The sequence below is a fragment of the Cherax quadricarinatus genome, unplaced genomic scaffold, assembly GCF_038502225.1.
Source record: "Cherax quadricarinatus isolate ZL_2023a unplaced genomic scaffold, ASM3850222v1 Contig130, whole genome shotgun sequence".
Classification (NCBI taxonomy): domain Eukaryota; kingdom Metazoa; phylum Arthropoda; class Malacostraca; order Decapoda; family Parastacidae; genus Cherax; species Cherax quadricarinatus.
In genome coordinates, this window is record NW_027195156.1 from 252160 (window position 1) to 279288 (window position 27129).

At 39.5% G+C, this 27129-nt stretch overlaps 1 long non-coding RNA gene across 1 annotated transcript; it reads left to right on the top strand.

Annotated features, from left to right (window-relative positions):
- Positions 1-26929, top strand: LOC138851217 (uncharacterized). The gene is made up of 4 exons (XR_011391070.1): positions 1-49; positions 20083-20149; positions 26600-26669; positions 26813-26929. It is a non-coding gene; the product is annotated as an uncharacterized lncRNA (long non-coding RNA).
- Positions 26930-27129: the final 200 nt, after the last annotated feature.

The following is a 27129-nucleotide window of genomic DNA, read 5'->3' on the forward strand; positions in this document are numbered from 1 at the left end:
CCGGGCTCCAAACACTGCACGAGGCAGTGAGCAACTTCCTCGTGTGCTGGTAACACTGTCTAGTATATATCTCAGTGTATATACACTGTGTAGTATATATCTCAGTGTATATACACTGTGTAGTGTATTTCTCAGTGTGTATACACTGTGTAGTGTATATCTCAGTGTATATACACTGTGTACTGTATATCTCAGTGTGTATACACTGTGTAGTGTATATCTCAGTGTATATACACTGTGTAGTGTATATCTCAGTGTATATACACTGTGCACTGTACTATACACTGTGTAGTGTTGTATATACTGTGAAGTGTAGCATACACTGTAGTGTAGCATACACTGTGTAGTGTAGTATACACTGTGTAGTGTAGTATACACTGTGTAGTGTAGTATACACTGTGTAGTGTAGTATACACTGTAGTGTAGCATACACTGTGTAGTGTAGTATACACTGTGTAGTGTAGCATACACTGTGTAGTGTAGTATACACTGTGTAGTGTAGCATACACTGTGTAGTGTAGTATACACTGTGTAGTGTAGTATACACTGTAGTGTAGCATACACTGTGTAGTGTAGTATACACTGTGTAGTGTAGTATACACTGTGTAGTGTAGTATACACTGTGTAGTGTAGTATACACTGTAGTGTAGCATACACTGTAGTGTAGCATACACTGTGTAGTGTAGTATACACTGTGTATTGTAGCATACACTGTGTAGTGTAGTATACAAGGTGTAGTGTAGTATACACGGTGTAGTGTAGTATACACTGTGTAATGTAGTATACACTGTGTAGTGTAGTATACACTGTGTAGTGTAGTATACACTGTGTAGTGTAGTATACACTGTGTAGTGTAGTATACACTGTGTAGTGTAGTATACACTGTAGTGTAGCATACACTGTGTAGTGTAGTATACACTGTGTAGTGTAGCATACACTGTGTAGTGTAGTATACACTGTGTAGTCTAGTATACACTGTGTAGTGTAGCATACACTGTGTAGTGTAGTATACAGTGTGTAGTGTAGTATACAAGGTGTAGTGTAGCATACACTGTGTAGTGTAGTATACACTGTGTAGTGTAGTATACACTGTGTAGTGTAGCATACACTGTGTAGTGTAGCATACACTGTGTAGTGTAGCATACACTGTGTAGTGTAGCATACACTGTGTAGTGTAGTATACACTGTGTAGTGTAGTATACACTGTGTAGTGTAGCATACACTGTGTAGTGTAGCATACACTGTGTAGTGTAGCATACACTGTGTAGTGTAGTATACACTGTAGTGTAGCATACACTGTGTAGTGTAGTATACAAGGTGTAGTGTAGTACACACGGTGTAGTGTAGTATACACTGTGTAGTGTAGCATACACTGTGTAGTGTAGTATACAAGGTGTAGTGTAGTATACACTGTGTAGTGTAGTATACACTGTGTAGTGTAGCATACACTGTGTAGTGTAGTATACAAGGTGTAGTGTAGTATACACGGTGTAGTGTAGTATACACGGTGTAGTGTAGTATACACTGTGTAGTGTAGTATACACTGTGTAGTGTAGTATACACTGTAGTGTAGCATACACTGTAGTGTAGTATACACTGTGTAGTGTAGTATACACTGTGTAGTGTAGTATACACTGTAGTGTAGCATACACTGTGTAGTGTAGCATACACTGTGTAGTGTAGTATACACTGTGTAGTGTAGCATACACTGTGTAGTGTAGTATACAAGGTGTAGTGTAGTATACACGGTGTAGTGTAGTATACACTGTGTAGTGTAGTATACACTGAGTAGTGTAGTATACACTGTAGTGTAGCATACACTGTAGTGTAGTATACACTGTGTAGTGTAGCATACACTGTGTAGTGTAGCATACACTGTGTAGTGTAGTATACACTGTAGTGTAGCATACACTGTGTAGTGTAGCATACACTGTAGTGTAGTATACACTGTGTAGTGTAGCATACACTGTGTAGTGTAGTATACAAGGTGTAGTGTAGCATACACTGTGTAGTGTAGTATACAAGGTGTAGTGTAGCATACACTGTAGTGTAGCATACACTGTGTAGTGTAGTATACAAGGTGTAGTGTAGCATACACTGTGTAGTGTAGTATACACTGTGTAGTGTAGCATACACTGTGTAGTGTAGCATACACTGTGTAGTGTAGCATACACTGTGTAGTGTAGTATACACTGTGTAGTGTAGCATACACTGTAGTGTAGCATACACTGTGTAGTGTAGTATACACTGTGTAGTGTAGCATACACTGTAGTGTAGCATACACTGTGTAGTGTAGTATACACTGTGTAGTGTAGCATACACTGTGTAGTGTAGTATACACTGTAGTGTAGCATACACTGTAGTGTAGTATACACTGTGTAGTGTAGCATACACTGTGTAGTGTAGCATACACTGTGTAGTGTAGCATACACTGTGTAGTGTAGCATACACTGTAGTGTAGCATACACTGTAGTGTAGTATACACTGTGTAGTGTAGTATACACTGTGTAGTGTAGTATACACTGTGTAGTGTAGTATACACTGTGTAGTGTAGCATACACTGTAGTGTAGTATACACTGTGTAGTGTAGCATACACTGTAGTGTAGCATACACTGTAGTGTAGTATACACTGTGTAGTGTAGCATACACTGTGTAGTGTAGTATACACTGTGTAGTGTAGTATACACTGTGTAGTGTAGTATACACTGTGTAGTGTAGTATACACTGTGTAGTGCAGTATACACTGTAGTGTAGCATACACTGTGTAGTGTAGTATACACTGTAGTGTAGTATACACTGTGTAGTGTAGTATACACTGTGTAGTGTAGCATACACTGTGTAGTGTAGCATACACTGTGTAGTGTAGTATACACTGTGTAGTGTAGTATACACTGTGTAGTCTAGTATACACTGTGTAGTCTAGTATACACTGTGTAGTGTAGTATACACTGTGTAGTGTAGCATACACTGTAGTGTAGTATACACTGTGTAGTGTAGCATACACTGTGTAGTGTAGGATACACTGTGTAGTGTAGCATACACTGTGTAGTGTAGTATACACTGTGTAGTGTAGCATACACTGTGTAGTGTAGTATACACTGTGTAGTGTAGTATACACTGTGTAGTGTAGCATACACTGTAGTGTAGCATACACTGTGTAGTGTAGCATACACTGTGTAGTGTAGTATACACTGTGTAGTGTAGCATACACTGTAGTGTAGCATACACTGTAGTGTAGCATACACTGTGTAGTGTAGGATACACTGTGTAGTGTAGCATACACTGTGTAGTGTAGTATACACTGTAGTGTAGTATACACTGTAGTGTAGCATACACTGTAGTGTAGTATACACTGTGTAGTGTAGTATACACTGTAGTGTAGTATACACTGTGTAGTGTAGCATATACTGTGTAGTGTAGGATACACTGTGTAGTGTAGTATACACTGTGTAGTGTAGTATACACTGTGTAGTGCAGCATACACTGTGTAGTGTAGCATACACTGTAGTGTAGCATACACTGTGTAGTGTAGTATACACTGTAGTGTAGTATACACTGTGTAGTGTAGCATATACTGTGTAGTGTAGTATACACTGTGTAGTGTAGCATACACAGTGTAGTGTAGCATACACTGTGTAGTGTAGCATACACTGTAGTGTAGTATACACTGTGTAGTGTAGCATACACTGTGTAGTGTAGTATACACTGTAGTGTAGTATACACTGTAGTGTAGTATACACTGTGTAGTGTAGCATACACTGTGTAGTGTAGTATACACTGTAGTGTAGCATACACTGTGTAGTGTAGTATACACTGTAGTGTAGCATACACTGTGTAGTGTAGCATACACTGTAGTGTAGTATACACTGTGTAGTGTAGCATACACTGTAGTGTAGCATACACTGTGTAGTATAGCATACACTGTGTAGTGTAGTATACACTGTAGTGTAGCATACACTGCGTAGTGTAGTATACACTGTGTAGTGTAGCATACACTGTAGTGTAGCATACACTGTGTAGTGTAGTATACACTGTGTAGTGTAGTATACACTGTGTAGTGTAGTATACACTGTGTAGTGTAGCATACACTGTAGTGTAGTATACACTGTGTAGTGTAGCATACACTGTGTAGTGTAGCATACACTGTAGTGTAGCATACACTGTGTAGTGTAGCATACACTGTGTAATGTAGTATACACTGTGTAGTGTAGTATACACTGTGTAGTGTAGTATACACTGTGTAGTGTAGCATACACTGTGTAGTGTAGTATACACTGTGTAGTGTAGTATACACTGTGTAGTGTAGTATACACTGTGTAGTGTAGTATACACTGTGTAGTGTAGTATACACTGTGTAGTGTAGTATACACTGTGTAGTGTAGTATACACTGTGTAGTGTAGTATACACTGTGTAGTGTAGTATACACTGTAGTGTAGCATACACTGTGTAGTGTACTATACACTGTAGTGTAGTATACACTGTGTAGTGTAGCATACACGGTGTAGTGTAGTATACACTGTGTAGTGTAGTATACACAGTGTAGTGTAGTATACACTGTGTAGTGTAGTATACACTGTGTAGTGTAGTATACACTGTGTAGTGTAGTATACACTGTGTAGTGTAGTAAACACTGTGTAGTGTAGTATACACTGTAGTGTAGCATACACTTTGTAGTGTAGTATACACTGTAGTGTAGTATACACTGTGTAGTGTAGTATACACGGTGTAGTGTAGTATACACTGTGTAGTGTAGTATACACTGTAGTGTAGCATACACTGTGTAGTGTAGCATACACTGTGTAGTGTAGTATACACTGTGTAGTGTAGTATACACTGTGTAGTGTAGTATAAACTGTGTAGTGTAGCATACACTGTGTAGTGTAGCATACACTGTGTAGTGTAGCATACACTGTGTAGTGTAGCATACACTGTGTAGTGTAGCATACACTGTAGTGTAGTATACACTGTGTAGTGTAGCATACACTGTAGTGTAGCATACACTGTGTAGTGTAGCATACACTGTGTAGTGTAGTATACACTGTAGTGTAGCATACACTGTAGTGTAGTATACACTGTGTAGTGTAGCATACAATGTAGTGTAGTATACACTGTAGTGTAGCATACACTGTGTAGTGTAGCATACACTGTGTAGTGTAGCATACACTGTGTAGTGTAGTATACACTGTAGTGTAGCATACACTGTGTAGTGTAGCATACACTGTAGTGTAGCATACACTGTAGTGTAGCATACACTGTGTAGTGTAGCATACACTGTGTAGTGTAGCATACACTGTGTAGTGTAGTATACACTGTAGAGTAGCATACACTGTGTAGTGTAGCATACACTGTAGTGTAGCATACACTGTAGTGTAGCATACACTGTGTAGTGTAGCATACACTGTGTAGTGTAGCATACACTGTAGTGTAGCATACACTGTAGTGTAGCATACACTGTGTAGTGTAGCATACACTGTGTAGTGTAGCATACACTGTGTAGTGTAGCATACACTGTGTAGTGTAGCATACACTGTGTAGTGTAGTATACACTGTAGTGTAGCATACACTGTGTAGTGTAGCATACACTGTAGTGTAGTATACACTGTAGTGTAGCATACACTGTGTAGTGTAGTATACACTGTAGTGTAGCATACACTGTGTAGTGTAGCATACACTGTAGTGTAGTATACACTGTAGTGTAGCATACACTGTGTAGTGTAGTATACACTGTGTAGTGTAGTATACACTGTAGTGTAGCATACACTGTGTAGTGTAGCATACACTGTGTAGTGTAGTATACACTGTGTAGTGTAGTATACACTGTGTAGTGTAGTATACACTGTGTAGTGTAGCATACACTGTGTAGTGTAGTATACACTGTAGTGTAGCATACACTGTAGTGTAGTATACACTGTGTAGTGTAGCATACACTGTAGTGTAGTATACACTGTAGTGTAGCATACACTGTGTAGTGTAGCATACACTGTAGTGTAGCATACACTGTGTAGTGTAGCATACACTGTAGTGTAGTATACACTGTAGTGTAGCATACACTTTGTAGTGTAGCATACACTGTGTAGTGTGGTATACACTGTAGTGTAGCATACACTGTGTAGTGTAGCATACACTGTGTAGTGTAGCATACACTGTGTAGTGTAGTATACACTGTGTAGTGTAGTATACACTGTGTAGTGTAGCATACACTGTGTAGTGTAGTATACACTGTGTAGTGTAGCATACACTGTGTAGTGTAGCATACACTGTGTAGTGTAGCATACACTGTGTAGTGTAGCATACACTGTAGTGTAGCATACACTGTGTAGTGTAGCATACACTGTGTAGTGTAGCATACACTGTAGTGTAGCATACACTGTGTAGTGTAGCATACACTGTAGTGTAGCATACACGGTGTAGTGTAGTATACACTGTGTAGTGTAGCATACACTGTGTAGTGTAGTATACACTGTGTAGTGTAGTATACACTGTGTAGTGTAGTATACACTGTAGTGTAGTATACATTGTGTAGTGTAGTATACACTGTGTAGTGTAGTATACACTGTGTAGTGTAGCATACACTGTGTAGTGTAGCATACACTGTGTAGTGTAGCATACACTGTGTAGTGTAGTATACACTGTGTAGTGTAGTATACACTGTGTAGTGTAGTATACACTGTGTAGTGTAGCATACACTGTGTAGTGTAGTATACACTGTGTAGTGTAGCATACACTGTGTAGTGTAGCATACACTGTAGTGTAGTATACACTGTAGTGTAGCATACACTGTGTAGTGTAGTATACACTGTGTAGTGTAGTATACACTGTAGTGTAGCATACACTGTGTAGTGTAGCATACACTGTGTAGTGTAGTATACACTGTGTAGTGTAGTATACACTGTGTAGTGTAGTATACACTGTGTAGTGTAGCATACACTGTGTAGTGTAGTATACACTGTAGTGTAGCATACACTGTAGTGTAGTATACACTGTGTAGTGTAGCATACACTGTAGTGTAGTATACACTGTAGTGTAGCATACACTGTGTAGTGTAGCATACACTGTAGTGTAGCATACACTGTGTAGTGTAGCATACACTGTAGTGTAGTATACACTGTAGTGTAGCATACACTTTGTAGTGTAGCATACACTGTGTAGTGTGGTATACACTGTAGTGTAGCATACACTGTGTAGTGTAGCATACACTGTGTAGTGTAGCATACACTGTGTAGTGTAGTATACACTGTGTAGTGTAGTATACACTGTGTAGTGTAGCATACACTGTGTAGTGTAGTATACACTGTGTAGTGTAGCATACACTGTGTAGTGTAGCATACACTGTGTAGTGTAGCATACACTGTGTAGTGTAGCATACACTGTAGTGTAGCATACACTGTGTAGTGTAGCATACACTGTGTAGTGTAGCATACACTGTAGTGTAGCATACACTGTGTAGTGTAGCATACACTGTAGTGTAGCATACACGGTGTAGTGTAGTATACACTGTGTAGTGTAGCATACACTGTGTAGTGTAGTATACACTGTGTAGTGTAGTATACACTGTGTAGTGTAGTATACACTGTAGTGTAGTATACATTGTGTAGTGTAGTATACACTGTGTAGTGTAGTATACACTGTGTAGTGTAGCATACACTGTGTAGTGTAGCATACACTGTGTAGTGTAGCATACACTGTGTAGTGTAGTATACACTGTGTAGTGTAGTATACACTGTGTAGTGTAGTATACACTGTGTAGTGTAGCATACACTGTGTAGTGTAGTATACACTGTGTAGTGTAGCATACACTGTGTAGTGTAGCATACACTGTGTACTGTAGTATACACTGTGTAGTGTAGCATACACTGTGTAGTGTAGCATACACTGTGTAGTGTAGCATACACTGTAGTGTAGTATACACTGTGTAGTGTAGCATACACTGTAGTGTAGCATACACTGTGTAGTGTAGTATACACTGTAGTGTAGTATACACTGTAGTGTAGCATACACTGTAGTGTAGTATACACTGTAGTGTAGTATACACTGTGTAGTGTAGTATACACTGTGTAGTGTAGCATACACTGTGTAGTGTAGTATACACTGTGTAGTGTAGCATACACTGTGTAGTGTAGCATACACTGTAGTGTAGCATACACTGTGTAGTGTAGCATACACTGTGTAGTGTAGTATACACTGTAGTGTAGCATACACTGTAGTGTAGTATACACTGTGTAGTGTAGCATACACTGTAGTGTAGTATACACTGTAGTGTAGCATACACTGTGTAGTGTAGCATACACTGTAGTGTAGCATACACTGTAGTGTAACATGCACTGTGTAGTGTAGCATACACTGTGTAGTGTAGCATACACTGTGTAGTGTAGCATACACTGTAGTGTAGCATACACTGTAGTGTAGCATACACTGTGTAGTGTAGCATACACTGTAGTGTAGCATACACTGTGTAGTGTAGCATACACTGTAGTGTAGCATACACTGTGTAGTGTAGCATACACTGTAGTGTAGCATACACTGTGTAGTGTAGCATACACTGTGTAGTGTAGCATACACTGTAGTGTAGCATACACTGTGTAGTGTAGCATACACTGTAGTGTAGCATACACTGTAGTGTAGCATACACTGTGTAGTGTAGCATACACTGTAGTGTAGCATACACTGTAGTGTAGCATACACTGTGTAGTGTAGCATACACTGTAGTGTAGCATACACTGTAGTGTAGCATACACTGTGTAGTGTAGCATACACTGTAGTGTAGCATACACTGTAGTGTAGCATACACTGTGTAGTGTAGCATACACTGTAGTGTAGCATACACTGTAGTGTAGCATACACTGTGTAGTGTAGCATACACTGTAGTGTAGCATACACTGTAGTGTAGCATACACTGTGTAGTGTAGCATACACTGTGTAGTGTAGCATACACTGTAGTGTAGCATACACTGTGTAGTGTAGCATACACTGAGTAGTGTAGCATACACTGTAGTGTAGCATACACTGTGTAGTGTAGTATACACTGTGTAGTGTAGCATACACTGTAGTGTAGCATACACTGTAGTGTAGCATACACTGTGTAGTGTAGCATACACTGTGTAGTGTAGTATACACTGTGTAGTGTAGCATACACTGTAGTGTAGCATACACTGTGTAGTGTAGCATACACTGTGTAGTGTAGCATACACTGTGTAGTGTAGCATACACTGTGTAGTGTAGCATACACTGTGTAGTGTAGCATACACTGTGTAGTGTAGTATACACTGTGTAGTGTAGTATACACTGTGTAGTGTAGCATACACTGTGTAGTGTAGCATACACTGTGTAGTGTAGCATACACTGTGTAGTGTAGCATACACTGTGTAGTGTAGCATACACTGTAGTGTAGTATACACTGTGTAGTGTAGCATACACTGTAGTGTAGTATACACTGTGTAGTGTAGTATACACTGTAGTGTAGCATACACTGTAGTGTAGTATACACTGTAGTGTAGCATACACTGTAGTGTAGTATACACTGTAGTGTAGTATACACTGTGTAGTGTAGCATACACTGTGTAGTGTAGTATACACTGTGTAGTGTAGTATACACTGTGTAGTGTAGTATACACTGTGTAGTGTAGCATACACTGTGTAGTGTAGTATACACTGTGTAGTGTAGTATACACTGTGTAGTGTAGTATACACTGTGTAGTGTAGCATACACTGTGTAGTGTAGTATACACTGTGTAGTGTAGTATACACTGTGTAGTGTAGTATACACTGTGTAGTGTAGCATACACTGTGTAGTGTAGTATACACTGTGTAGTGTAGTATACACTGTGTAGTGTAGCATACACTGTGTAGTGTAGTATACACTGTGTAGTGTAGTATACACTGTAGTGTAGTATACACTGTGTAGTGTAGTATACACTGTGTAGTGTAGCATACACTGTAGTGTAGTATACACTGTGTAGTGTAGTATACACTGTGTAGTGTATCATACACTGTAGTGTAGCATACACTGTGTAGTGTAGCATACACTGTGTAGTGTAGCATACACTGTGTAGTGTAGCATACACTGTAGTGTAGTATACACTGTAGTGTAGTATACACTGTGTAGTGTAGCATACACTGTGTAGTGTAGCATACACTGTGTAGTGTAGCATACACTGTAGTGTAGTATACACTGTGTAGTGTAGTATACACTGTGTAGTGTAGTATACACTGTGTAGTGTAGCATACACTGTAGTGTAGCATACACTGTGCAGTGTAGCATACACTGTAGTGTAGTATACACTGTGTAGTGTAGCATACACTATGTAGTGTAGCATACACTGTGTAGTGTAGCATACACTGTGTAGTGTAGCATACACTGTGTTGTGTAGCATACACTGTGTAGTGTAGCATACACTGTAGTGTAGTATACACTGTGTAGTGTAGCATACACTGTAGTGTAGTATGCACTGTGTAGTGTAGCATACACTGTAGTGTAGCATACACTGTGTAGTGTAGTATACACTGTGTAGTGTAGCATACACTGTGTAGTGTAGCATACACTGTGTAGTGTAGTATACACTGTAGTGTAGCATACACTGTAGTGTAGCATACACTGTAGTGTAGTATACACTGTGTAGTGTAGCATACACTGTGTAGTGTAGTATACACTGTGTAGTGTAGTATACACTGTTTAGTGTAGTATACACTGTGTAGTGTAGTATACACTGTGTAGTGTAGTATACACTGTGTAGTGTAGCATACACTGTGTAGTGTAGCATACACTGTGGAGTGTAGTATACACTGTAGTGTAGCATACACTGTAGTGTAGCATACACTGTAGTGTAGTATACACTGTGTAGTGTAGCATACACTGTGTAGTGTAGTATACACTGTGTAGTGTAGTATACACTGTGTAGTGTAGTATACACTGTGTAGTGTAGTATACACTGTGTAGTGTAGTATACACTGTGTAGTGTAGCATACACTGTAGTGTAGTATACACTGTGTAGTGTAGCATACACTGTGTAGTGTAGTATACACTGTGTAGTGTAGTATACACTGTGTAGTGTAGCATACACTGTAGTGTAGTATACACTGTGTAGTGTAGTATACACTGTGTAGTGTAGTATACACTGTGTAGTGTAGTATACACTGTGTAGTGTAGTATACACTGTGTAGTGTAGCATACACTGTAGTGTAGTATACACTGTGTAGTGTAGTATACACTGTGTAGTGTAGTATACACTGTGTAGTGTAGTATACACTGTGTAGTGTAGTATACACTGTGTAGTGTAGTATACACTGTGTAGTGTAGCATACACTGAAGTGTAGTATACACTGTGTAGTGTAGTATACACTGTGTAGTGTAGCATACACTGTAGTGTAGTATACACTGTGTAGTGTAGTATACACTGTGTAGTGTAGTATACACTGTGTAGTGTAGTATACACTGTGTAGTGTAGTATACACTGTGTAGTGTAGCATACACTGTAGTGTAGTATACACTGTGTAGTGTAGTATACACTGTGTAGTGTAGTATACACTGTGTAGTGTAGTATACACTGTGTAGTGTAGTATACACTGTGTAGTGTAGCATACACTGTAGTGTAGTATATACTGTAGTGTAGTATACACTGTAGTGTAGTATACACTGTGTAGTGTAGTATACACTGTGTAGTGTAGTATACACTGTGTAGTGTAGTATACACTGTGTAGTGTAGCATACACTGTAGTGTAGTATACACTGTGTAGTGTAGTATACACTGTGTAGTGTAGTATACACTGTGTAGTGTAGTATACACTCTGTAGTGTAGTATACACTGTGTAGTGTAGTATACACTGTGTAGTGTAGCATACACTGTAGTGTAGTATACACTGTAGTGTAGTATACACTGTGTAGTGTAGTATACACTGTGTAGTGTAGTATACACTGTGTAGTGTAGCATACACTGTAGTGTAGTATACACTGTGTAGTGTAGCATACACTGTAGTGTAGTATACACTGTGTAGTGTAGTATACACTGTGTAGTGTAGTATACACTGTGTAGTGTAGTATACACTGTGTATTGTGGTATACACTGTGTAGTGTAGCATACACTGTAGTGTAGTATACACTGTAGTGTAGTATACACTGTAGTGTAGTATACACTGTGTAGTGTAGTATACACTGTGTAGTGTAGTATACACTGTGTAGTGTAGTATACACTGTGTAGTGTAGTATACACTGTGTAGTGTAGTATACACTGTGTAGTGTAGCATACACTGTAGTGTAGTATACACTGTAGTGTAGTATACACTGTAGTGTAGTATACACTGTGTAGTGTAGTATACACTGTGTAGTGTAGTATACACTGTGTAGTGTAGTATACACTGTGTAGTGTAGCATACACTGTAGTGTAGTATACACTGTGTAGTGTAGTATACACTGTGTAGTGTAGTATACACTGTGTAGTGTAGTATACACTGTGTAGTGTAGTATACACTGTGTAGTGTAGCATACACTGTAGTGTAGTATACACTGTAGTGTAGTATACACTGTAGTGTAGTATACACTGTGTAGTGTAGTATACACTGTGTAGTGTAGTATACACTGTGTAGTGTAGTATACACTGTGTAGTGTAGCATACACTGTAGTGTAGTATACACTGTGTAGTGTAGTATACACTGTGTAGTGTAGTATACACTGTGTAGTGTAGTATACACTGTGTAGTGTAGTATACACTGTGTAGTGTAGTATACACTGTGTAGTGTAGCATACACTGTAGTGTAGTATACACTGTAGTGTAGTATACACTGTGTAGTGTAGCATACACTGTAGTGTAGTATACACTGTGTAGTGTAGTATACACTGTGTAGTGTAGTATACACTGTGTAGTGTAGTATGCACTGTGTAGTGTAGTATACACTGTGTATTGTGGTATACACTGTGTAGTGTAGCATACACTGTAGTGTAGTATACACTGTAGTGTAGTATACACTGTGTAGTGTAGTATACACTGTGTAGTGTAGTATACACTGTGTAGTGTAGCATACACTGTAGTGTAGTATACACTGTAGTGTAGTATACACTGTGTAGTGTAGCATACACTGTAGTGTAGTATACACTGTAGTGTAGCATACACTGTAGTGTAGTATACACTGTAGTGTAGTATACACTGTGTAGTGTAGTATACACTGTGTAGTGTAGTATACACTGTGTAGTGTAGCATACACTGTAGTGTAGTATACACTGTAGTGTAGTATACACTGTGTAGTGTAGTATACACTGTGTAGTGTAGTATACACTGTGTAGTGTAGCATACACTGTAGTGTAGTATACACTGTGTAGTGTAGCATACACTGTAGTGTAGTATACACTGTGTAGTGTAGTATACACTGTGTACTGTAGTATACACTGTGTAGTGTAGTATACACTGTGTAGTGTAGTATACACTGTGTATTGTGGTATACATTGTGTAGTGTAGCATACACTGTAGTGTAGCATACACTGTGTAGTGTAGTATACACTGTGTAGTGTAGTATACACTGTAGTGTAGTATACACTGTGTAGTGTAGCATACACTGTGTAGTGTAGTATACACTGTGTAGTGTAGCATACACTGTGTAGTGTAGTATACACTGTGTAGTGTAGTATACACTGTGTAGTGTAGCATACACTGTGTAGTGTAGTATACACTGTGTAGTGTAGCATACACTGTGTAGTGTAGTATACACTGTGTAGTGTAGCATACACTGTGTAGTGTAGTATACACTGTGTAGTGTAGCATACACTGTGTAGTGTAGTATACACGGTGTAGTGTAGTATACACTGTGTAGTGTAGCATACACTGTGTAGTGTAGTATACACTGTGTAGTGTAGTATACACTGTGTAGTGTAGCATACACTGTGTAGTGTAGTATACACTGTGTAGTGTAGCATACACTGTGTAGTGTAGTATACACTGTGTAGTGTAGCATACACTGTGTAGTGTAGTATACACTGTGTAGTGTAGCATACACTGTGTAGTGTAGTATACACGGTGTAGTGTAGTATACACTGTGTAGTGTAGTATACACTGTGTAGTGTAGTATACACTGTGTAGTGTAGTATACACTGTGTAGTGTAGTATACACTGTGTAGTGTAGTATACACTGTGTAGTGTAGTATACACTGTGTAGTTTAGTATACACTGTGTAGTGTGGTATACACTGTGTAGTGTAGTATACACTGTAGTGTAGCATACACTGTAGTGTAGCATACACTGTGTAGTGTAGCATACACTGTGTAGTGTAGTATACACTGTAGTGTAGTATACACTGTAGTGTAGTATACACTGTGTAGTGTAGCATACACTGTAGTGTAGTATACACTGTGTAGTGTAGTATACACTGTGTAGTGTAGCATACACTGTGTAGTGTAGTATACACTGTGTAGTGTAGTATACACTGTAGTGTAGTATACACTGTGTAGTGTTGTATACACTGTGTAGTGTAGTATACACTGTGTAGTGTAGTATACACTGTGTAGTGTAGTATACATTGTGTAGTGTAGCATACACTGTAGTGTAGTATACACTGTGTAGTGCAGTATACACTGTGTAGTGTAGCATACACTGTGTAGTGTAGTATACACTGTGTAGTGTAGTATACACTGTAGTGTAGTATACACTGTGTAGTGTAGTATACACTGTGTAGTGTAGTATACACTGTGTAGTGTAGTATACACTGTGTAGTGTAGCATACACTGTAGTGTAGTATACACTGTGTAGTGTAGTATACACTGTGTAGTGTAGCATACACTGTGTAGTGTAGCATACACTGTGTAGTGTAGTATACACTGTGTAGTGTAGTATACACTGTGTAGTGTAGCATACACTGTGTAGTGTAGCATACACTGTGTAGTGTGGTATACACTGTGTAGTGTAGCATACACTGTGTAGTGTGGTATACACTGTGTAGTGTAGCATACACTGTGCAGTGTGGTATACACTGTGTAGTGTAGTATACACTGTGTAGTGTAGTATACACTGTGTAGTGTTGTATACACTACAGTGTACTACACTACCTTGTGTAGTGTAGTATCATTGACACTTGAGAGTCAGTATACATACCCTAACAATATACATACACTGTCTGTATGAATACACTCTCTGTATACATACACTGTCAGTATACATACACAGACATTATACACTGTCAGTGTACTGACACCGACATTATACACTGTCAGTATTCTTACACTGACATTATACACTGTCAGTATACTTACACTGACATTATACACTGTCAGTATACATACACTGACATTATACACTGTCAATATATCTACACCGACATTATACACTGTCAGTATACTTACACTGAGATTATACACTGTCAGTATACTTACACTGACATTATACACTGTCAGTATACTTACACTGAGATTATACACTGTCAGTATACTTACACCGACATTATACACTGTCAGTATACTTACACTGACATTATACACTGTCAGTATACTTACACTGACATTATACACTGTCAGTATATCTACACCATCATTATACACTGTCAGTATATCTACACCGACATTATACACTGTCAGTATACTTACACTGAGATTATACACTGTCAGTATACTTACACCGACATTATACACTGTTAGTATACTTACACTGACATTATACACTGTCAGTATACTTACACTGACATTATACACTGTCAGTATACTAACGCTGAGATTATACACTGTCAGTATACTTACACTGACATTATACACTGTCAGTATACTTACACTGACATTATACACTGTCAGTATACTTACACTGACATTATACACTGTCAATATATCTACACCGACATTATACACTGTCAGTATTCTTACACTGAGATTATACACTGTCAGTATACTTACACCGACATTGTACACTGTCAGTATACTTACACTGACATTATACACTGTCAGTATACTTACACTGACATTATACACTGTCAGTATACTTACACTGACATTATACACTGTCAGTATACTTACACTGACATTATACACTGTCAGTATACTTACACTGACATTATACACTGTCAGTATACTTACACTGACATTATACAATGTCAGTATACTTACACTGACATTATACACTGTCAGTATACTTACAATAACATTATACACTGTCAGTATACTTACACTGACATTATACACTGTCAGTGTACTTACACTGACATTATACACTGTCAGTATACTTACACTGACAATATACACTGTCAGTATACTTACACTGACATTATACACTGTCAGTATACTTACAATAACATTATACACTGTCAATATATCTACACTGACATTATACACTGTCAGTATATCTACACCGACATTATACACTGTCAGTATACTTACACTGAGATTATACACTGTCAGTATACTTACACTAACATTATACACTGTCAGTATACTTACACCGACAATATACACTGTCAGTATACTTTCACTGACATTATACACTGTCAGTATACTTACACTGACATTATACAATTTCAGTATACTTACAATGACATTATACACTGTCAGTGTACTTACACAGTAATTACACACTGTCAGTATACTTACACTGACATTATACACTGTCAGTGTACTTACACTGACATTTTACACTGTCAATATATCTACACTGACATTATACGCTGTCAGTATATCTACACTGACAATATAGACTGTCAGTATACTTACACCGACAATATACACTGTCAGTATACTTACACTGACATTATACACTGTCAGTGTACTTACACCGACAATATACACTGTCAGTATACTTACACCATCATTATACACTGTCAGTATACTTACACCGTCATTATACACTGTCAGTATATCTACATCATTATACACTGTCAGTATATCTACACCGACATTATACACTGTCAGTATACTTACACCGACAATATACACTGTCAGTATAATTACACCGTCATTATACACTGTCATTGTACTTTCTCCGTCATTATACACTGTCAGTATACTTATACCGTCATTATACACTGTCAGTATATCTACACCGACATTATACACTGTCAGTATACTTACACTGACATTATACACTGTCAGTATACTTACACCGTCATTATACACTGTCAGTATATCTACACCGACATTATACACTGTCAGTATACTTACACTGACATTATACACTGTCAGTATACTTACACCGTCATTATACACTGTCAGTATATCTACACCGACATTATACACTGTCAGTATACTTACACTGACATTATACACTGTCAGTATACTTACACCGTCATTATACACTGTCAGTATATTTACACCGACATTATACACTGTCAGTATACTTACACCGTCATTATACACTGTCAGTATATCTACACCGACATTATACACTGTCAGTATATCTACACCGACATTATACACTGTCAGTATATCTACACCGACATTATACACTGTCAGTATATCTACACCGACATTATACACTGTCAGTATATCTACACCGACATTATACACTGTCAGTATACTTACACCGACATTATACACTCTCAGTATACTTACACTGACATTATACACTGTCAGTATATCTACACCATCATTATACACTGTCAGTATATCTACACCGACATTATACACTGTCAGTATACTTACACTGACATTATACACTGTCAGTATACTTACACTGACATTATACACTGTCAGTATACTTACACTGACATTATACACTGTCAGTATACTTACACTGACATTATGCACTGTCAGTATACTTACACTGACATTATACACTGTCAGGATACCTACACCGACATTATACACTGTCAGTATACTTACACTGACATTATACACTGTCAGTATACTTACACTGACATTATACACTGTCAGTATACTTACACCGACATTATACACTGTCAGGATACTTGCACCGACATTATACACTGTCAGTATACTTACACCGTCATTATACACTGTCAGTATACTTACACTGGCATTATACACTGTCAGTATACTTACACTGACATTATACACTGTCAGTATACTTACACCGTCATTATACACTGTCAGTATACTTACACTGACATTATACACTGTCAGTATACTTACACCGTCATTATACACTGTCAGTATACTTACACTGACATTATACACTGTCAGTATATTTACACCGACATTGTACACTGTCAGTATACTTACACTGACATTATACACTGTCAGTATAACTACACCATCATTATACACTGTCAGTATATCTACACCGACATTATACACTGTCAGTATACTTACACCGTCATTATACACTGTCTGTATACTTATACCGTCATTATACACTGTCAGTATACTTACACTGACATTATACACTGTCAGTATACTTACACCGTCATTATACACTGTCTGTATACTTATACCGTCATTATACACTGTCAGGATACTTACACTGACATTATACACTGTCAATATATCTACACCGACATTATACACTGTCAGTATACTTACACCTACATTATACACTGTCAGTATAATTACACTGACATTATACACTGTCAGTATACTTACACTGACATTATACACTGTCAGTATACTTACACCTACATTATACACTGTCAGTATACTTACACTGACATTATACACTGTCAGTATACTTACACTGACATTATACACTGTCAGTATACTTACACTGACATTATACACTGTCAGTATACTTACACTGACATTATACACTGTCAGTATACTTACACTGACCTTATACACTGTCAGTATACTTACACTGACATTATACACTGTCAGTATAATTACACTGACATTATACACTGTCAGTATACTTACACTGACATTATACACTGTCAGTATACTTACACTGACATTATACACTGTCAGGATACTTACACCGTCATTATACACTGTCAGTATACTTACACTGACATTATACACTGTCAGTATACTTACACTGACATTATACACTGTCAGTATACTTACACTGACAATATACACTGTCAGTATACTTACACTGACATTATACACTGTCAGTATACCTACACTGACAATATACACTGTCAGTGTACTTACACTGACATTATACACTGTCAGTATACTTACACTGACAATATACACTGTCAGTATACTTACACTGACATTATACACTGTCAGTATACTTACACTGACAATATACACTGTCAGTATACTTACACTGACAATATACACTGTCAGTATACTTACACTGACAATATACACTGTCAGTATACTTACACTGACAATATACACTGTCAGTATACTTACACTGACAATATACACTGTCAGTATACTTACACTGACATTATACACTGTCAGTATACTTACACTGACAATATACACTGTCAGTATACTTACACTGACAATATACACTGTCAGTATACTTACACTGACATTATACACTGTCAGTATACTTACACTGACAATATACACTGTCAGTATACTTACACTGACATTATACACTGTCAGTATACTTACACTGACATTATACACTGTCAGTATACTTACACTGACATTATACACTGTCAGTATACTTACACTGACATTATACACTGTCAGTATACTTACACTGACATTATACACTGTCAGTATACTTACACTGACAATATACACTGTCAGTATACTTACACCGACATTTTACACTGTCAGTATACCTACACCGTCATTATACACTGTCAGTATACCTACACCGTCATTATACACTGTCAGTATACCTACACTGACATTATACACTGTCAGTATACTTACACTGACATTATACACTGTCAGTATACTTACACTGACATTATACACTGTCAGTATACCTACACTGACAATATACACTGTCAGTATACTTACACTGACAATATACACTGTCAGTATACTTACACTGACATTATACACTGTCAGTATACTTACACTGACAATATACACTGTCAGTATACTTACACTGACAATATACACTGTCAGTATACTTACACTGACATTATACACTGTCAGTATACTTACACTGACAATATACACTGTCAGTATACTTACACTGACAATATACACTGTCAGTATACTTACACTGACATTATACACTGTCAGTATACTTACACTGACATTATACACTGTCAGTATACCTACACTGACAATATCTTCCTCATGTTTCAGGTTGAGACAATACAAGGGTCGTGAAGACTGTCACCGGGATCATTATGTCTGACTCACCCAGATACTCGTACGTTCACTACATGTTTGCTGCTAGGCCTATTATAGGTTCTCTTTTCTTTATTATTTCTTTTATAGGCTCTTTTTTCTTGTTTTAGGCCTATTACAGGCTCTTTTGTATTGTTTTAGGCCTATTACAGGCTCTTTTGTATTGTTTTAGGCCTATTACAGGCTCTTTTGTATTGTTTTAGGCCTATTACAGGCTCTTTTGTATTGTTTTAGGCCTATTACAGGCTCTTTTGTCTTGCTTTAGGCCTATTACAGGCTCTTTTGTCTTGTTTTATGCCTATTACAGGCTCTTTTGTATTGTTTTAGGCCTATTACAGGCTCTTTTGTATTGTTTTAGACCTATTACAGGCTCTTTTGTAATGTTTTAGGCCTATTTCAGGCTCTTTTGTCTTGCTTTAGGCCTATTACAGGCTCTTTTGTCTTGTTTTAGGCCTAATATAGGCTCTTTTTTCTCTTTTTTAGGCCTATTAGGTACTTTTTCTCTTGTTTTAGGCTTATTTGTCTTTTTTACATCTGTTGTGTTAGCCCTGTGGTAGGCTCTTTTCTCTTCTTTTAGACCTATTATAGGCTCCTTGATCTTGTTTTAGTCCTGTTATAGGCTCATTTCATTTTAGGCCTATTGTACCTTGTTTTGTTTTAGACCTATTATATGCTGGTTTTACTTGTTTTAGGCCTATTTATGCTCATTTTCTTGTTTTAACACTATTATAGGCATTTTTTTTCTTTTTGTCCTAATGTGGGTTATTTTTTGTTTTAGGCCTATTATATTGATTTTGGCTTTTTGGCCTATTCTAACCTCATTTTCCTGTTTTAGGCCTAACATAGATATTCCTTGCTTTATGCCTATTATCTTTTTTATTGTTTTAGGCCTATTGTAGGCCCTTTTTCATTTTAGGTCCATTATAGTATGTTTTGAAGCTTATTGTAAACCTGTTTTTAGGCCTATTGCAGGTTAGTTTTTAGGCTTGTTATAGGCTTTTAAGACCAATTGCTAGTTTGTATATCTATTAAATGCTTACTTTCAGGCTTATTACTGGCTTGTTTTTAGGCCTATTACAGGCATATCTTTAGGCCTATTACAGGCATGTTTTAGGCCTATTTCAGGCTTTCTTAGGGCTATATCAGGCTAGTTTTTTGTCTTACTACAAGCAGAGATTTTTTGGCCTGTTATGGGCTTTTAAAGTTTTAGGCCTGATAGAGGGTTTTTTATAAGCCTATTAGAAGCCTTTTAAGGCCTATTATAGACTACTTTTAGTTTTTGTCCTCTTATCTTTTTCAATTTTTTTGGCCTATTATTCTGAAAGTTTTTGTTTCTGTTTTTTTATGAATGTTAGAAGGTCTTTTCTTAAGCCTATTAAAGATTTTTTAGGCCTATAAATGCTTTTTTTTTAGATTTTAATCCTATGTGAGTTTTTTTTTTAGGCCCAATATAGGCAGTATATTAGATATTTTTCTCGGCCTATAAGTGTCTGTTATTTTGGCTTTAGGCTTATTACTGGCAATTTAGTGCTTAGGCCTATCAAGAAATATAGAGGAAAATAGTAAGATATTGAGAGAGGTAAAGTGATAGTGAGAGATTGTAAGACAGTGAGAGATTGTAAGATAGTGAGAGATTGTAAGACAGTGAGAGATTGTAAGACAGTGAGAGATTGTAAGACAGTGAGAGATTGTAAGACAGTGAGAGATTGTAAGACAGTGAGAGATTGTAAGACAGTGAGAGATTGTAAGATAGTGAGAGATTGTAAGACAGTGAGAGATTGTAAGATAGTGAGAGATTGTAAGACAGTGAGAGATTGTAAGACAGTGAGAGATTGTAAGATAGTGAGAGATTGTAAGACAGTGAGAGATTGTAAGACAGTGAGAGATTGTAAGACAGTGAGAGATTGTAAGACAGTGAGAGATTGTAAGACAGTGAGAGATTGTAAGACAGTGAGAGATTGTAAGACAGTGAGAGATTGTAAGACAGTGAGAGATTGTAAGACAGTGAGAGATTGTAAGACAGTGAGAAATTGTAAGACAGTGAGAGATTGTAAGACAGTGAGAGATTGTAAGACAGTGAGAGATTGTAAGACAGTGAGAGATTGTAAGACAGTGAGAGATTGTAAGACAGTGAGAGATTGTAAGACAGTGAGAGATTGTAAGACAGTGAGAGATTGTAAGACAGTGAGAGATTGTAAGACAGTGAGAGATTGTAAGACAGTGAGAGATTGTAAGACAGTGAGAGATTGTAAGACAGTGAGAGATAGTGATATAGAGAAAGACAGTGAGTATGGGGAAAATCTCCACTAAAGAACGGGGTATATCCCAGCCCCTCAGCCCCTCAGTCTCTCAGCCCCTCAGCCCCTCAGCCCCTCAGCCCCTCAGCCCCTCAGCCCCTCAGCCCATCAGCCCCTCAGCCCCTAAGCCCCTCAGCCCCTCAGCCCCTCAGCCCCTCAGCCCCTCAGCCCCTCAGCCCCTCAGCCCCTTGAGTGACTTAGCCCTGACTCTTCCTTCAAACTTGTGGAGAACTTGTTAGACAAGTGCACTTCCCAGCATGAAACACGGATATAACATGCAGAACTTTTAACACCAGGGTTTCCAGCAGTCACTCCCTGGACACGCCTTCTGGTTGGTTTTCCAGCAGTCACTCCCTGGACACGCTTTCTGGTTGATTTTCCAGCAGTCACTCCCTGGACACGCCTTCTGGTTGGTTTTCCAGCAGTCACTCCCTGGACACGCTTTCTGGTTGGTTTTCCAGCAGTCGCTCCCTAGACACGCTTTCTGGTTGGTTTTCCAGCAGTCACTCCCTGGACACGCCTTCTGGTTGGTTTTCCAGCAGTCACTCCCTGGACACGCTTTCTGGTTGGTTTTCCAGCAGTCGCTCCCTGGACACGCTTTCTGGTTGGTTTTCCAGCAGTCGCTCCCTGAACACGCCTTCTGGTTGGTTTTCCAGCAGTCGCTCCCTGAACACACCTTCTGGTTGGTTTTCCAGCAGTCGCTCCCTGGACACGCTTTCTGGTTGGTGTAGTTGTGTCCACAGCGGCTGTTAAATAGTGAGTTATAATTTACAATTTGTTCCAAAGGAGCATATATTCAACATTTCTCAAATATTACATGTGATGCTGAGTAATACTTACTTGCTTTGGGTGAATCACCCTCGTGTTATGGAATGTATTGGTAACTCCAGTCAAGTCTCACCTGTACCTGTTAGCTGCAGCTAACTTAAGAAAATGTGGGTATGTCTGAACTTACCTGAGTATTGTAACTGATCCAGTTTCCCCTAGTTTGTTGTAGGGGAGATGTTATCCAGGTACCGTTGTATTGAGTAGGATGCTACAGATACCCCGTTATAGTGTTCTCACTCGTTGATAGGGAGTCACTTTGGCCATTCGTTATGCGATATTTTGACCCTTTGTTCATATCACCTGACTGTGCACCGCCACACAAACTTTTACACTTTATCGGGATTATACCGCAGATTATACACTTGTGTTTCCTTTTACCATTAGTTTGTGACGTGTTCACATTCTGATGTCTGAATTCAACGTGTCTTGTCGCGCTGACCAACAACCACCAGTTCATCGCCCCTACAAAAGAACTGCTGAGTTCAGCTTTACATACTCTCGTTGTTAGTCTGTGCAACCAGAATTAACACAATGGGAGTCATATGAGAGTAATTACTCTTTTCCCAATAGCAAGAAAATTAAGAGACAACCTGCTACCCACCTGGTTTACAAGTCAGGAACATTATGACTTCTAGTCTACAGCTAAACAACAAGGAAACGACCTTCTGGTGTTATTCCTTGTTGCAATGTGTAACAACGAGAGTATGTAAAGCTGAACTCAGCAGTTCTTTTGTGGGGACGATGAACTGGTGGTTGTTGGTCAGCGCGACAAGACACGTTGAATTCAGACATCAAAATGTGAACACGTCACAAACTAGTGTTAAAAGGAAACACAAGTGTATAATCTGCAGTATAATCCCGATAAAGTGTAAAAGTTTGTGTGGCGGTGCACAGTCAGGTGATATGAACAAAGGATCAAAATATCGCATAACGAATGGCCAAAGTGACTCCCTATCAACGAGTGAGAACACTATAACGAGGTATCTGTAGCATCCTACTCAATACAACGGTACCTGGATAACATCTCCCCTACAACAAACTAGGGGAAACTGGATCAGTTACAATACTCAGGTAAGTTCAGACATACCCACATTTTCTTAAGTTAGCTGCAGCTAACAGGTACAGGTGAGACTTGACTGGAGTTACCAATACATTCCATAACACGAGGGTGATTCACCCAAAGCAAGTAAGTATTACTCAGCATCACATGTAATATTTGAGAAATGTTGAATATATGCTCCTTTGGAACAAATTGTAAATTATAACTCACTATTTAACAGCCGCTGTGGACACAACTACACCAACCAGAAAGCGTGTCCAGGGAGCGACTGCTGGAAAACCAACCAGAAGGTGTGTTCAGGGAGCGACTGCTGGAAAACCAACCAGAAGGCGTGTTCAGGGAGCGACTGCTGGAAAACCAACCAGAAAGCGTGTCCAGGGAGCGACTGCTGGAAAACCAACCAGAAAGCGTGTCCAGGGAGTGACTGCTGGAAAACCAAACAAAAGACGTGTCCAGCGAGCAACTGCTGGAAAACCAACCAGAAAGCGTGTCCAGGGAGCAACTGCTGGAAAACCAACCAGAAGGCGTGTCCAGGGAGCAACTGCTGGAAAACCAACCAGAAGTCGTGCTCAGGGAGCAGCTGCTGGAAAACCAACCAGAAGGCGTGTCCAGGGAGCGACTGCTGGAAAACCAACAAGAAGGCCTGTCCAGGGAGCAACTGCTGGAAAACCAACCAGAAGACGTGTCCAGGGAGCGACTGCTGGAAAACCAACCAGAAGGCGTGTCCAGGGGGCGACTGCTGGAAAACCAACCAGAAGGCGTGTCCAGGGAGCAACTGCTGGAAAACCAACCAGAAGTCGTGCCCAGGGAGCAGCTGCTGGAAAACCAACCAGAAGGCGTGTCCAGGGAGCGACTGCTGGAAAACCAGCAAGAAGGCCTGTCCAGGGAGCAACTGCTGGAAAACCAACCAGAAGACGTGTCCAGGGAGCGACTGCTGGAAAACCAACCAGAAGGCGTGTCCAGGGGGCGACTGCTGGAAAACCAACCAGAAGGCGTGTCCAGGGAGCAACTGCTGGAAAACCAACAAGAAGGCGTGCCCAGGGAGCAGCTGCTGGAAAACCAACCAGAAGGCGTGTCCAGGGTGTGACTGCTGGAAAACCAACCAGAAGGCGTGTCCAGGGAGCAATTGCTTTAAAACCAAGCAGAAGGCGTGTCCAGGGATTGACTGCTGGAAAACCAACCAGAAGGCGTGTCCAGGATGCGACTGCTGGAAAACCAACCATAAGACCTGTCCAGGGAGTGACTGCTAGAAAACCAACCAGAAAGCGTGTCCAGGGAGCAACTGCTGGAAAACCAACCACAAGGCGTGTCCAGGGAGCAACTGCTGGAAAACCAACCAGAAGACGTGTCCAGGGAGCAACTGCTGGAAAACCAACCAGAAGACGTGTCCAGGGAGCGACTGCTGGAAAACCAACCAGAAGGCGTGTCCAGGGGGCGACTGCTGGAAAACCAACCAGAAGGCGTGTCCAGGGAGCAACTGCTGGAAAACCAACCAGAAGTCGTGCCCAGGGAGCAGCTGCTGGAAAACCAACCAGAAGGCGTGTCCAGGGAGCGACTGCTGGAAAACCAACAAGAAGGCCTGTCCAGGGAGCAACTGCTGGAAAACCAACCAGAAGACGTGTCCAGGGAGCGACTGCTGGAAAACCAACCAGAAGGCGTGTCCAGGGGGCGACTGCTGGAAAACCAACCAGAAGGCGTGTCCAGGGAGCAACTGCTGGAAAACCAACAAGAAGGCGTGCCCAGGGAGCAGCTGCTGGAAAACCAACCAGAAGGCGTGTCCAGGGTGTGACTGCTGGAAAACCAACCAGAAGGCGTGTCCAGGGAGCAATTGCTTTAAAACCAAGCAGAAGGCGTGTCCAGGGAGTGACTGCTGGAAAACCAACCAGAAGGCGTGTCCAGGATGCGACTGCTGGAAAACCAACCATAAGACCTGTCCAGGGAGTGACTGCTAGAAAACCAACCAGAAAGCGTGTCCAGGGAGCAACTGCTGGAAAACCAACCAGAAGGCGTGTCCAGGGAGCAACTGCTGAAAAACCAACTAGAAGGCGTGTCCAGGAAGTAACTGCTGGAAAACCTGATGTTAGAAGATACGTACAGTTTGTTATATCTTTGCTCCATGCTGGGAAGTGTACTTATCTAACCAGTTCTCCACAGTGAGAGAGACAGTGAAAGTTAGATAGTGAGAGACAGTGAAAGATCGTGAGAGACAGTGAGAGAAATAGCGGGAGATACAGTGAGATAGTGACAGATAGCGAGAGAGATAGTGAGAGATATTTTATACTTGCAGGTACGAGAGTTTTGACTGTGCTCAAGCAGTAGGCCTAATAGCCTTCATAGGCCTACTCTCTAACTTCCAGGTGAGACTGATAATAATAATTATTATAATGATAATACTAAAATATTTTTAATAATATTATTGACTATACAAATTGTTCATTGTTCAAGACAGTATACAAATTGTTCATTGTTCAAGACAGTATACAAATTGTTCATTGTCCAGGACACAATAGAAGATTTTACAACCTCTGGCAGGAAGAGACGCGATAGTTCATCTGAATTGATCATCAGAACACCATTGTTCACCACTGTTCACCAGCCCCCCTACTGGTTAGTATATCTGAGGTATATCTGAGGTACATTGTTGTATATATAAAGTATATTGCAGTAAAATAGGTACCTGGGTGTTATGTGACTGGTGTGTGTCACATCCTGGGTGTTAGTGGACTGGTGTGGGTCGTATCCTGGGTGTTAGTGGACTGGTGTGGGTCGTATCCTGGGTGTTAGTGGACTGGTGTGGGTCGTATCCTGGGTGTTAGT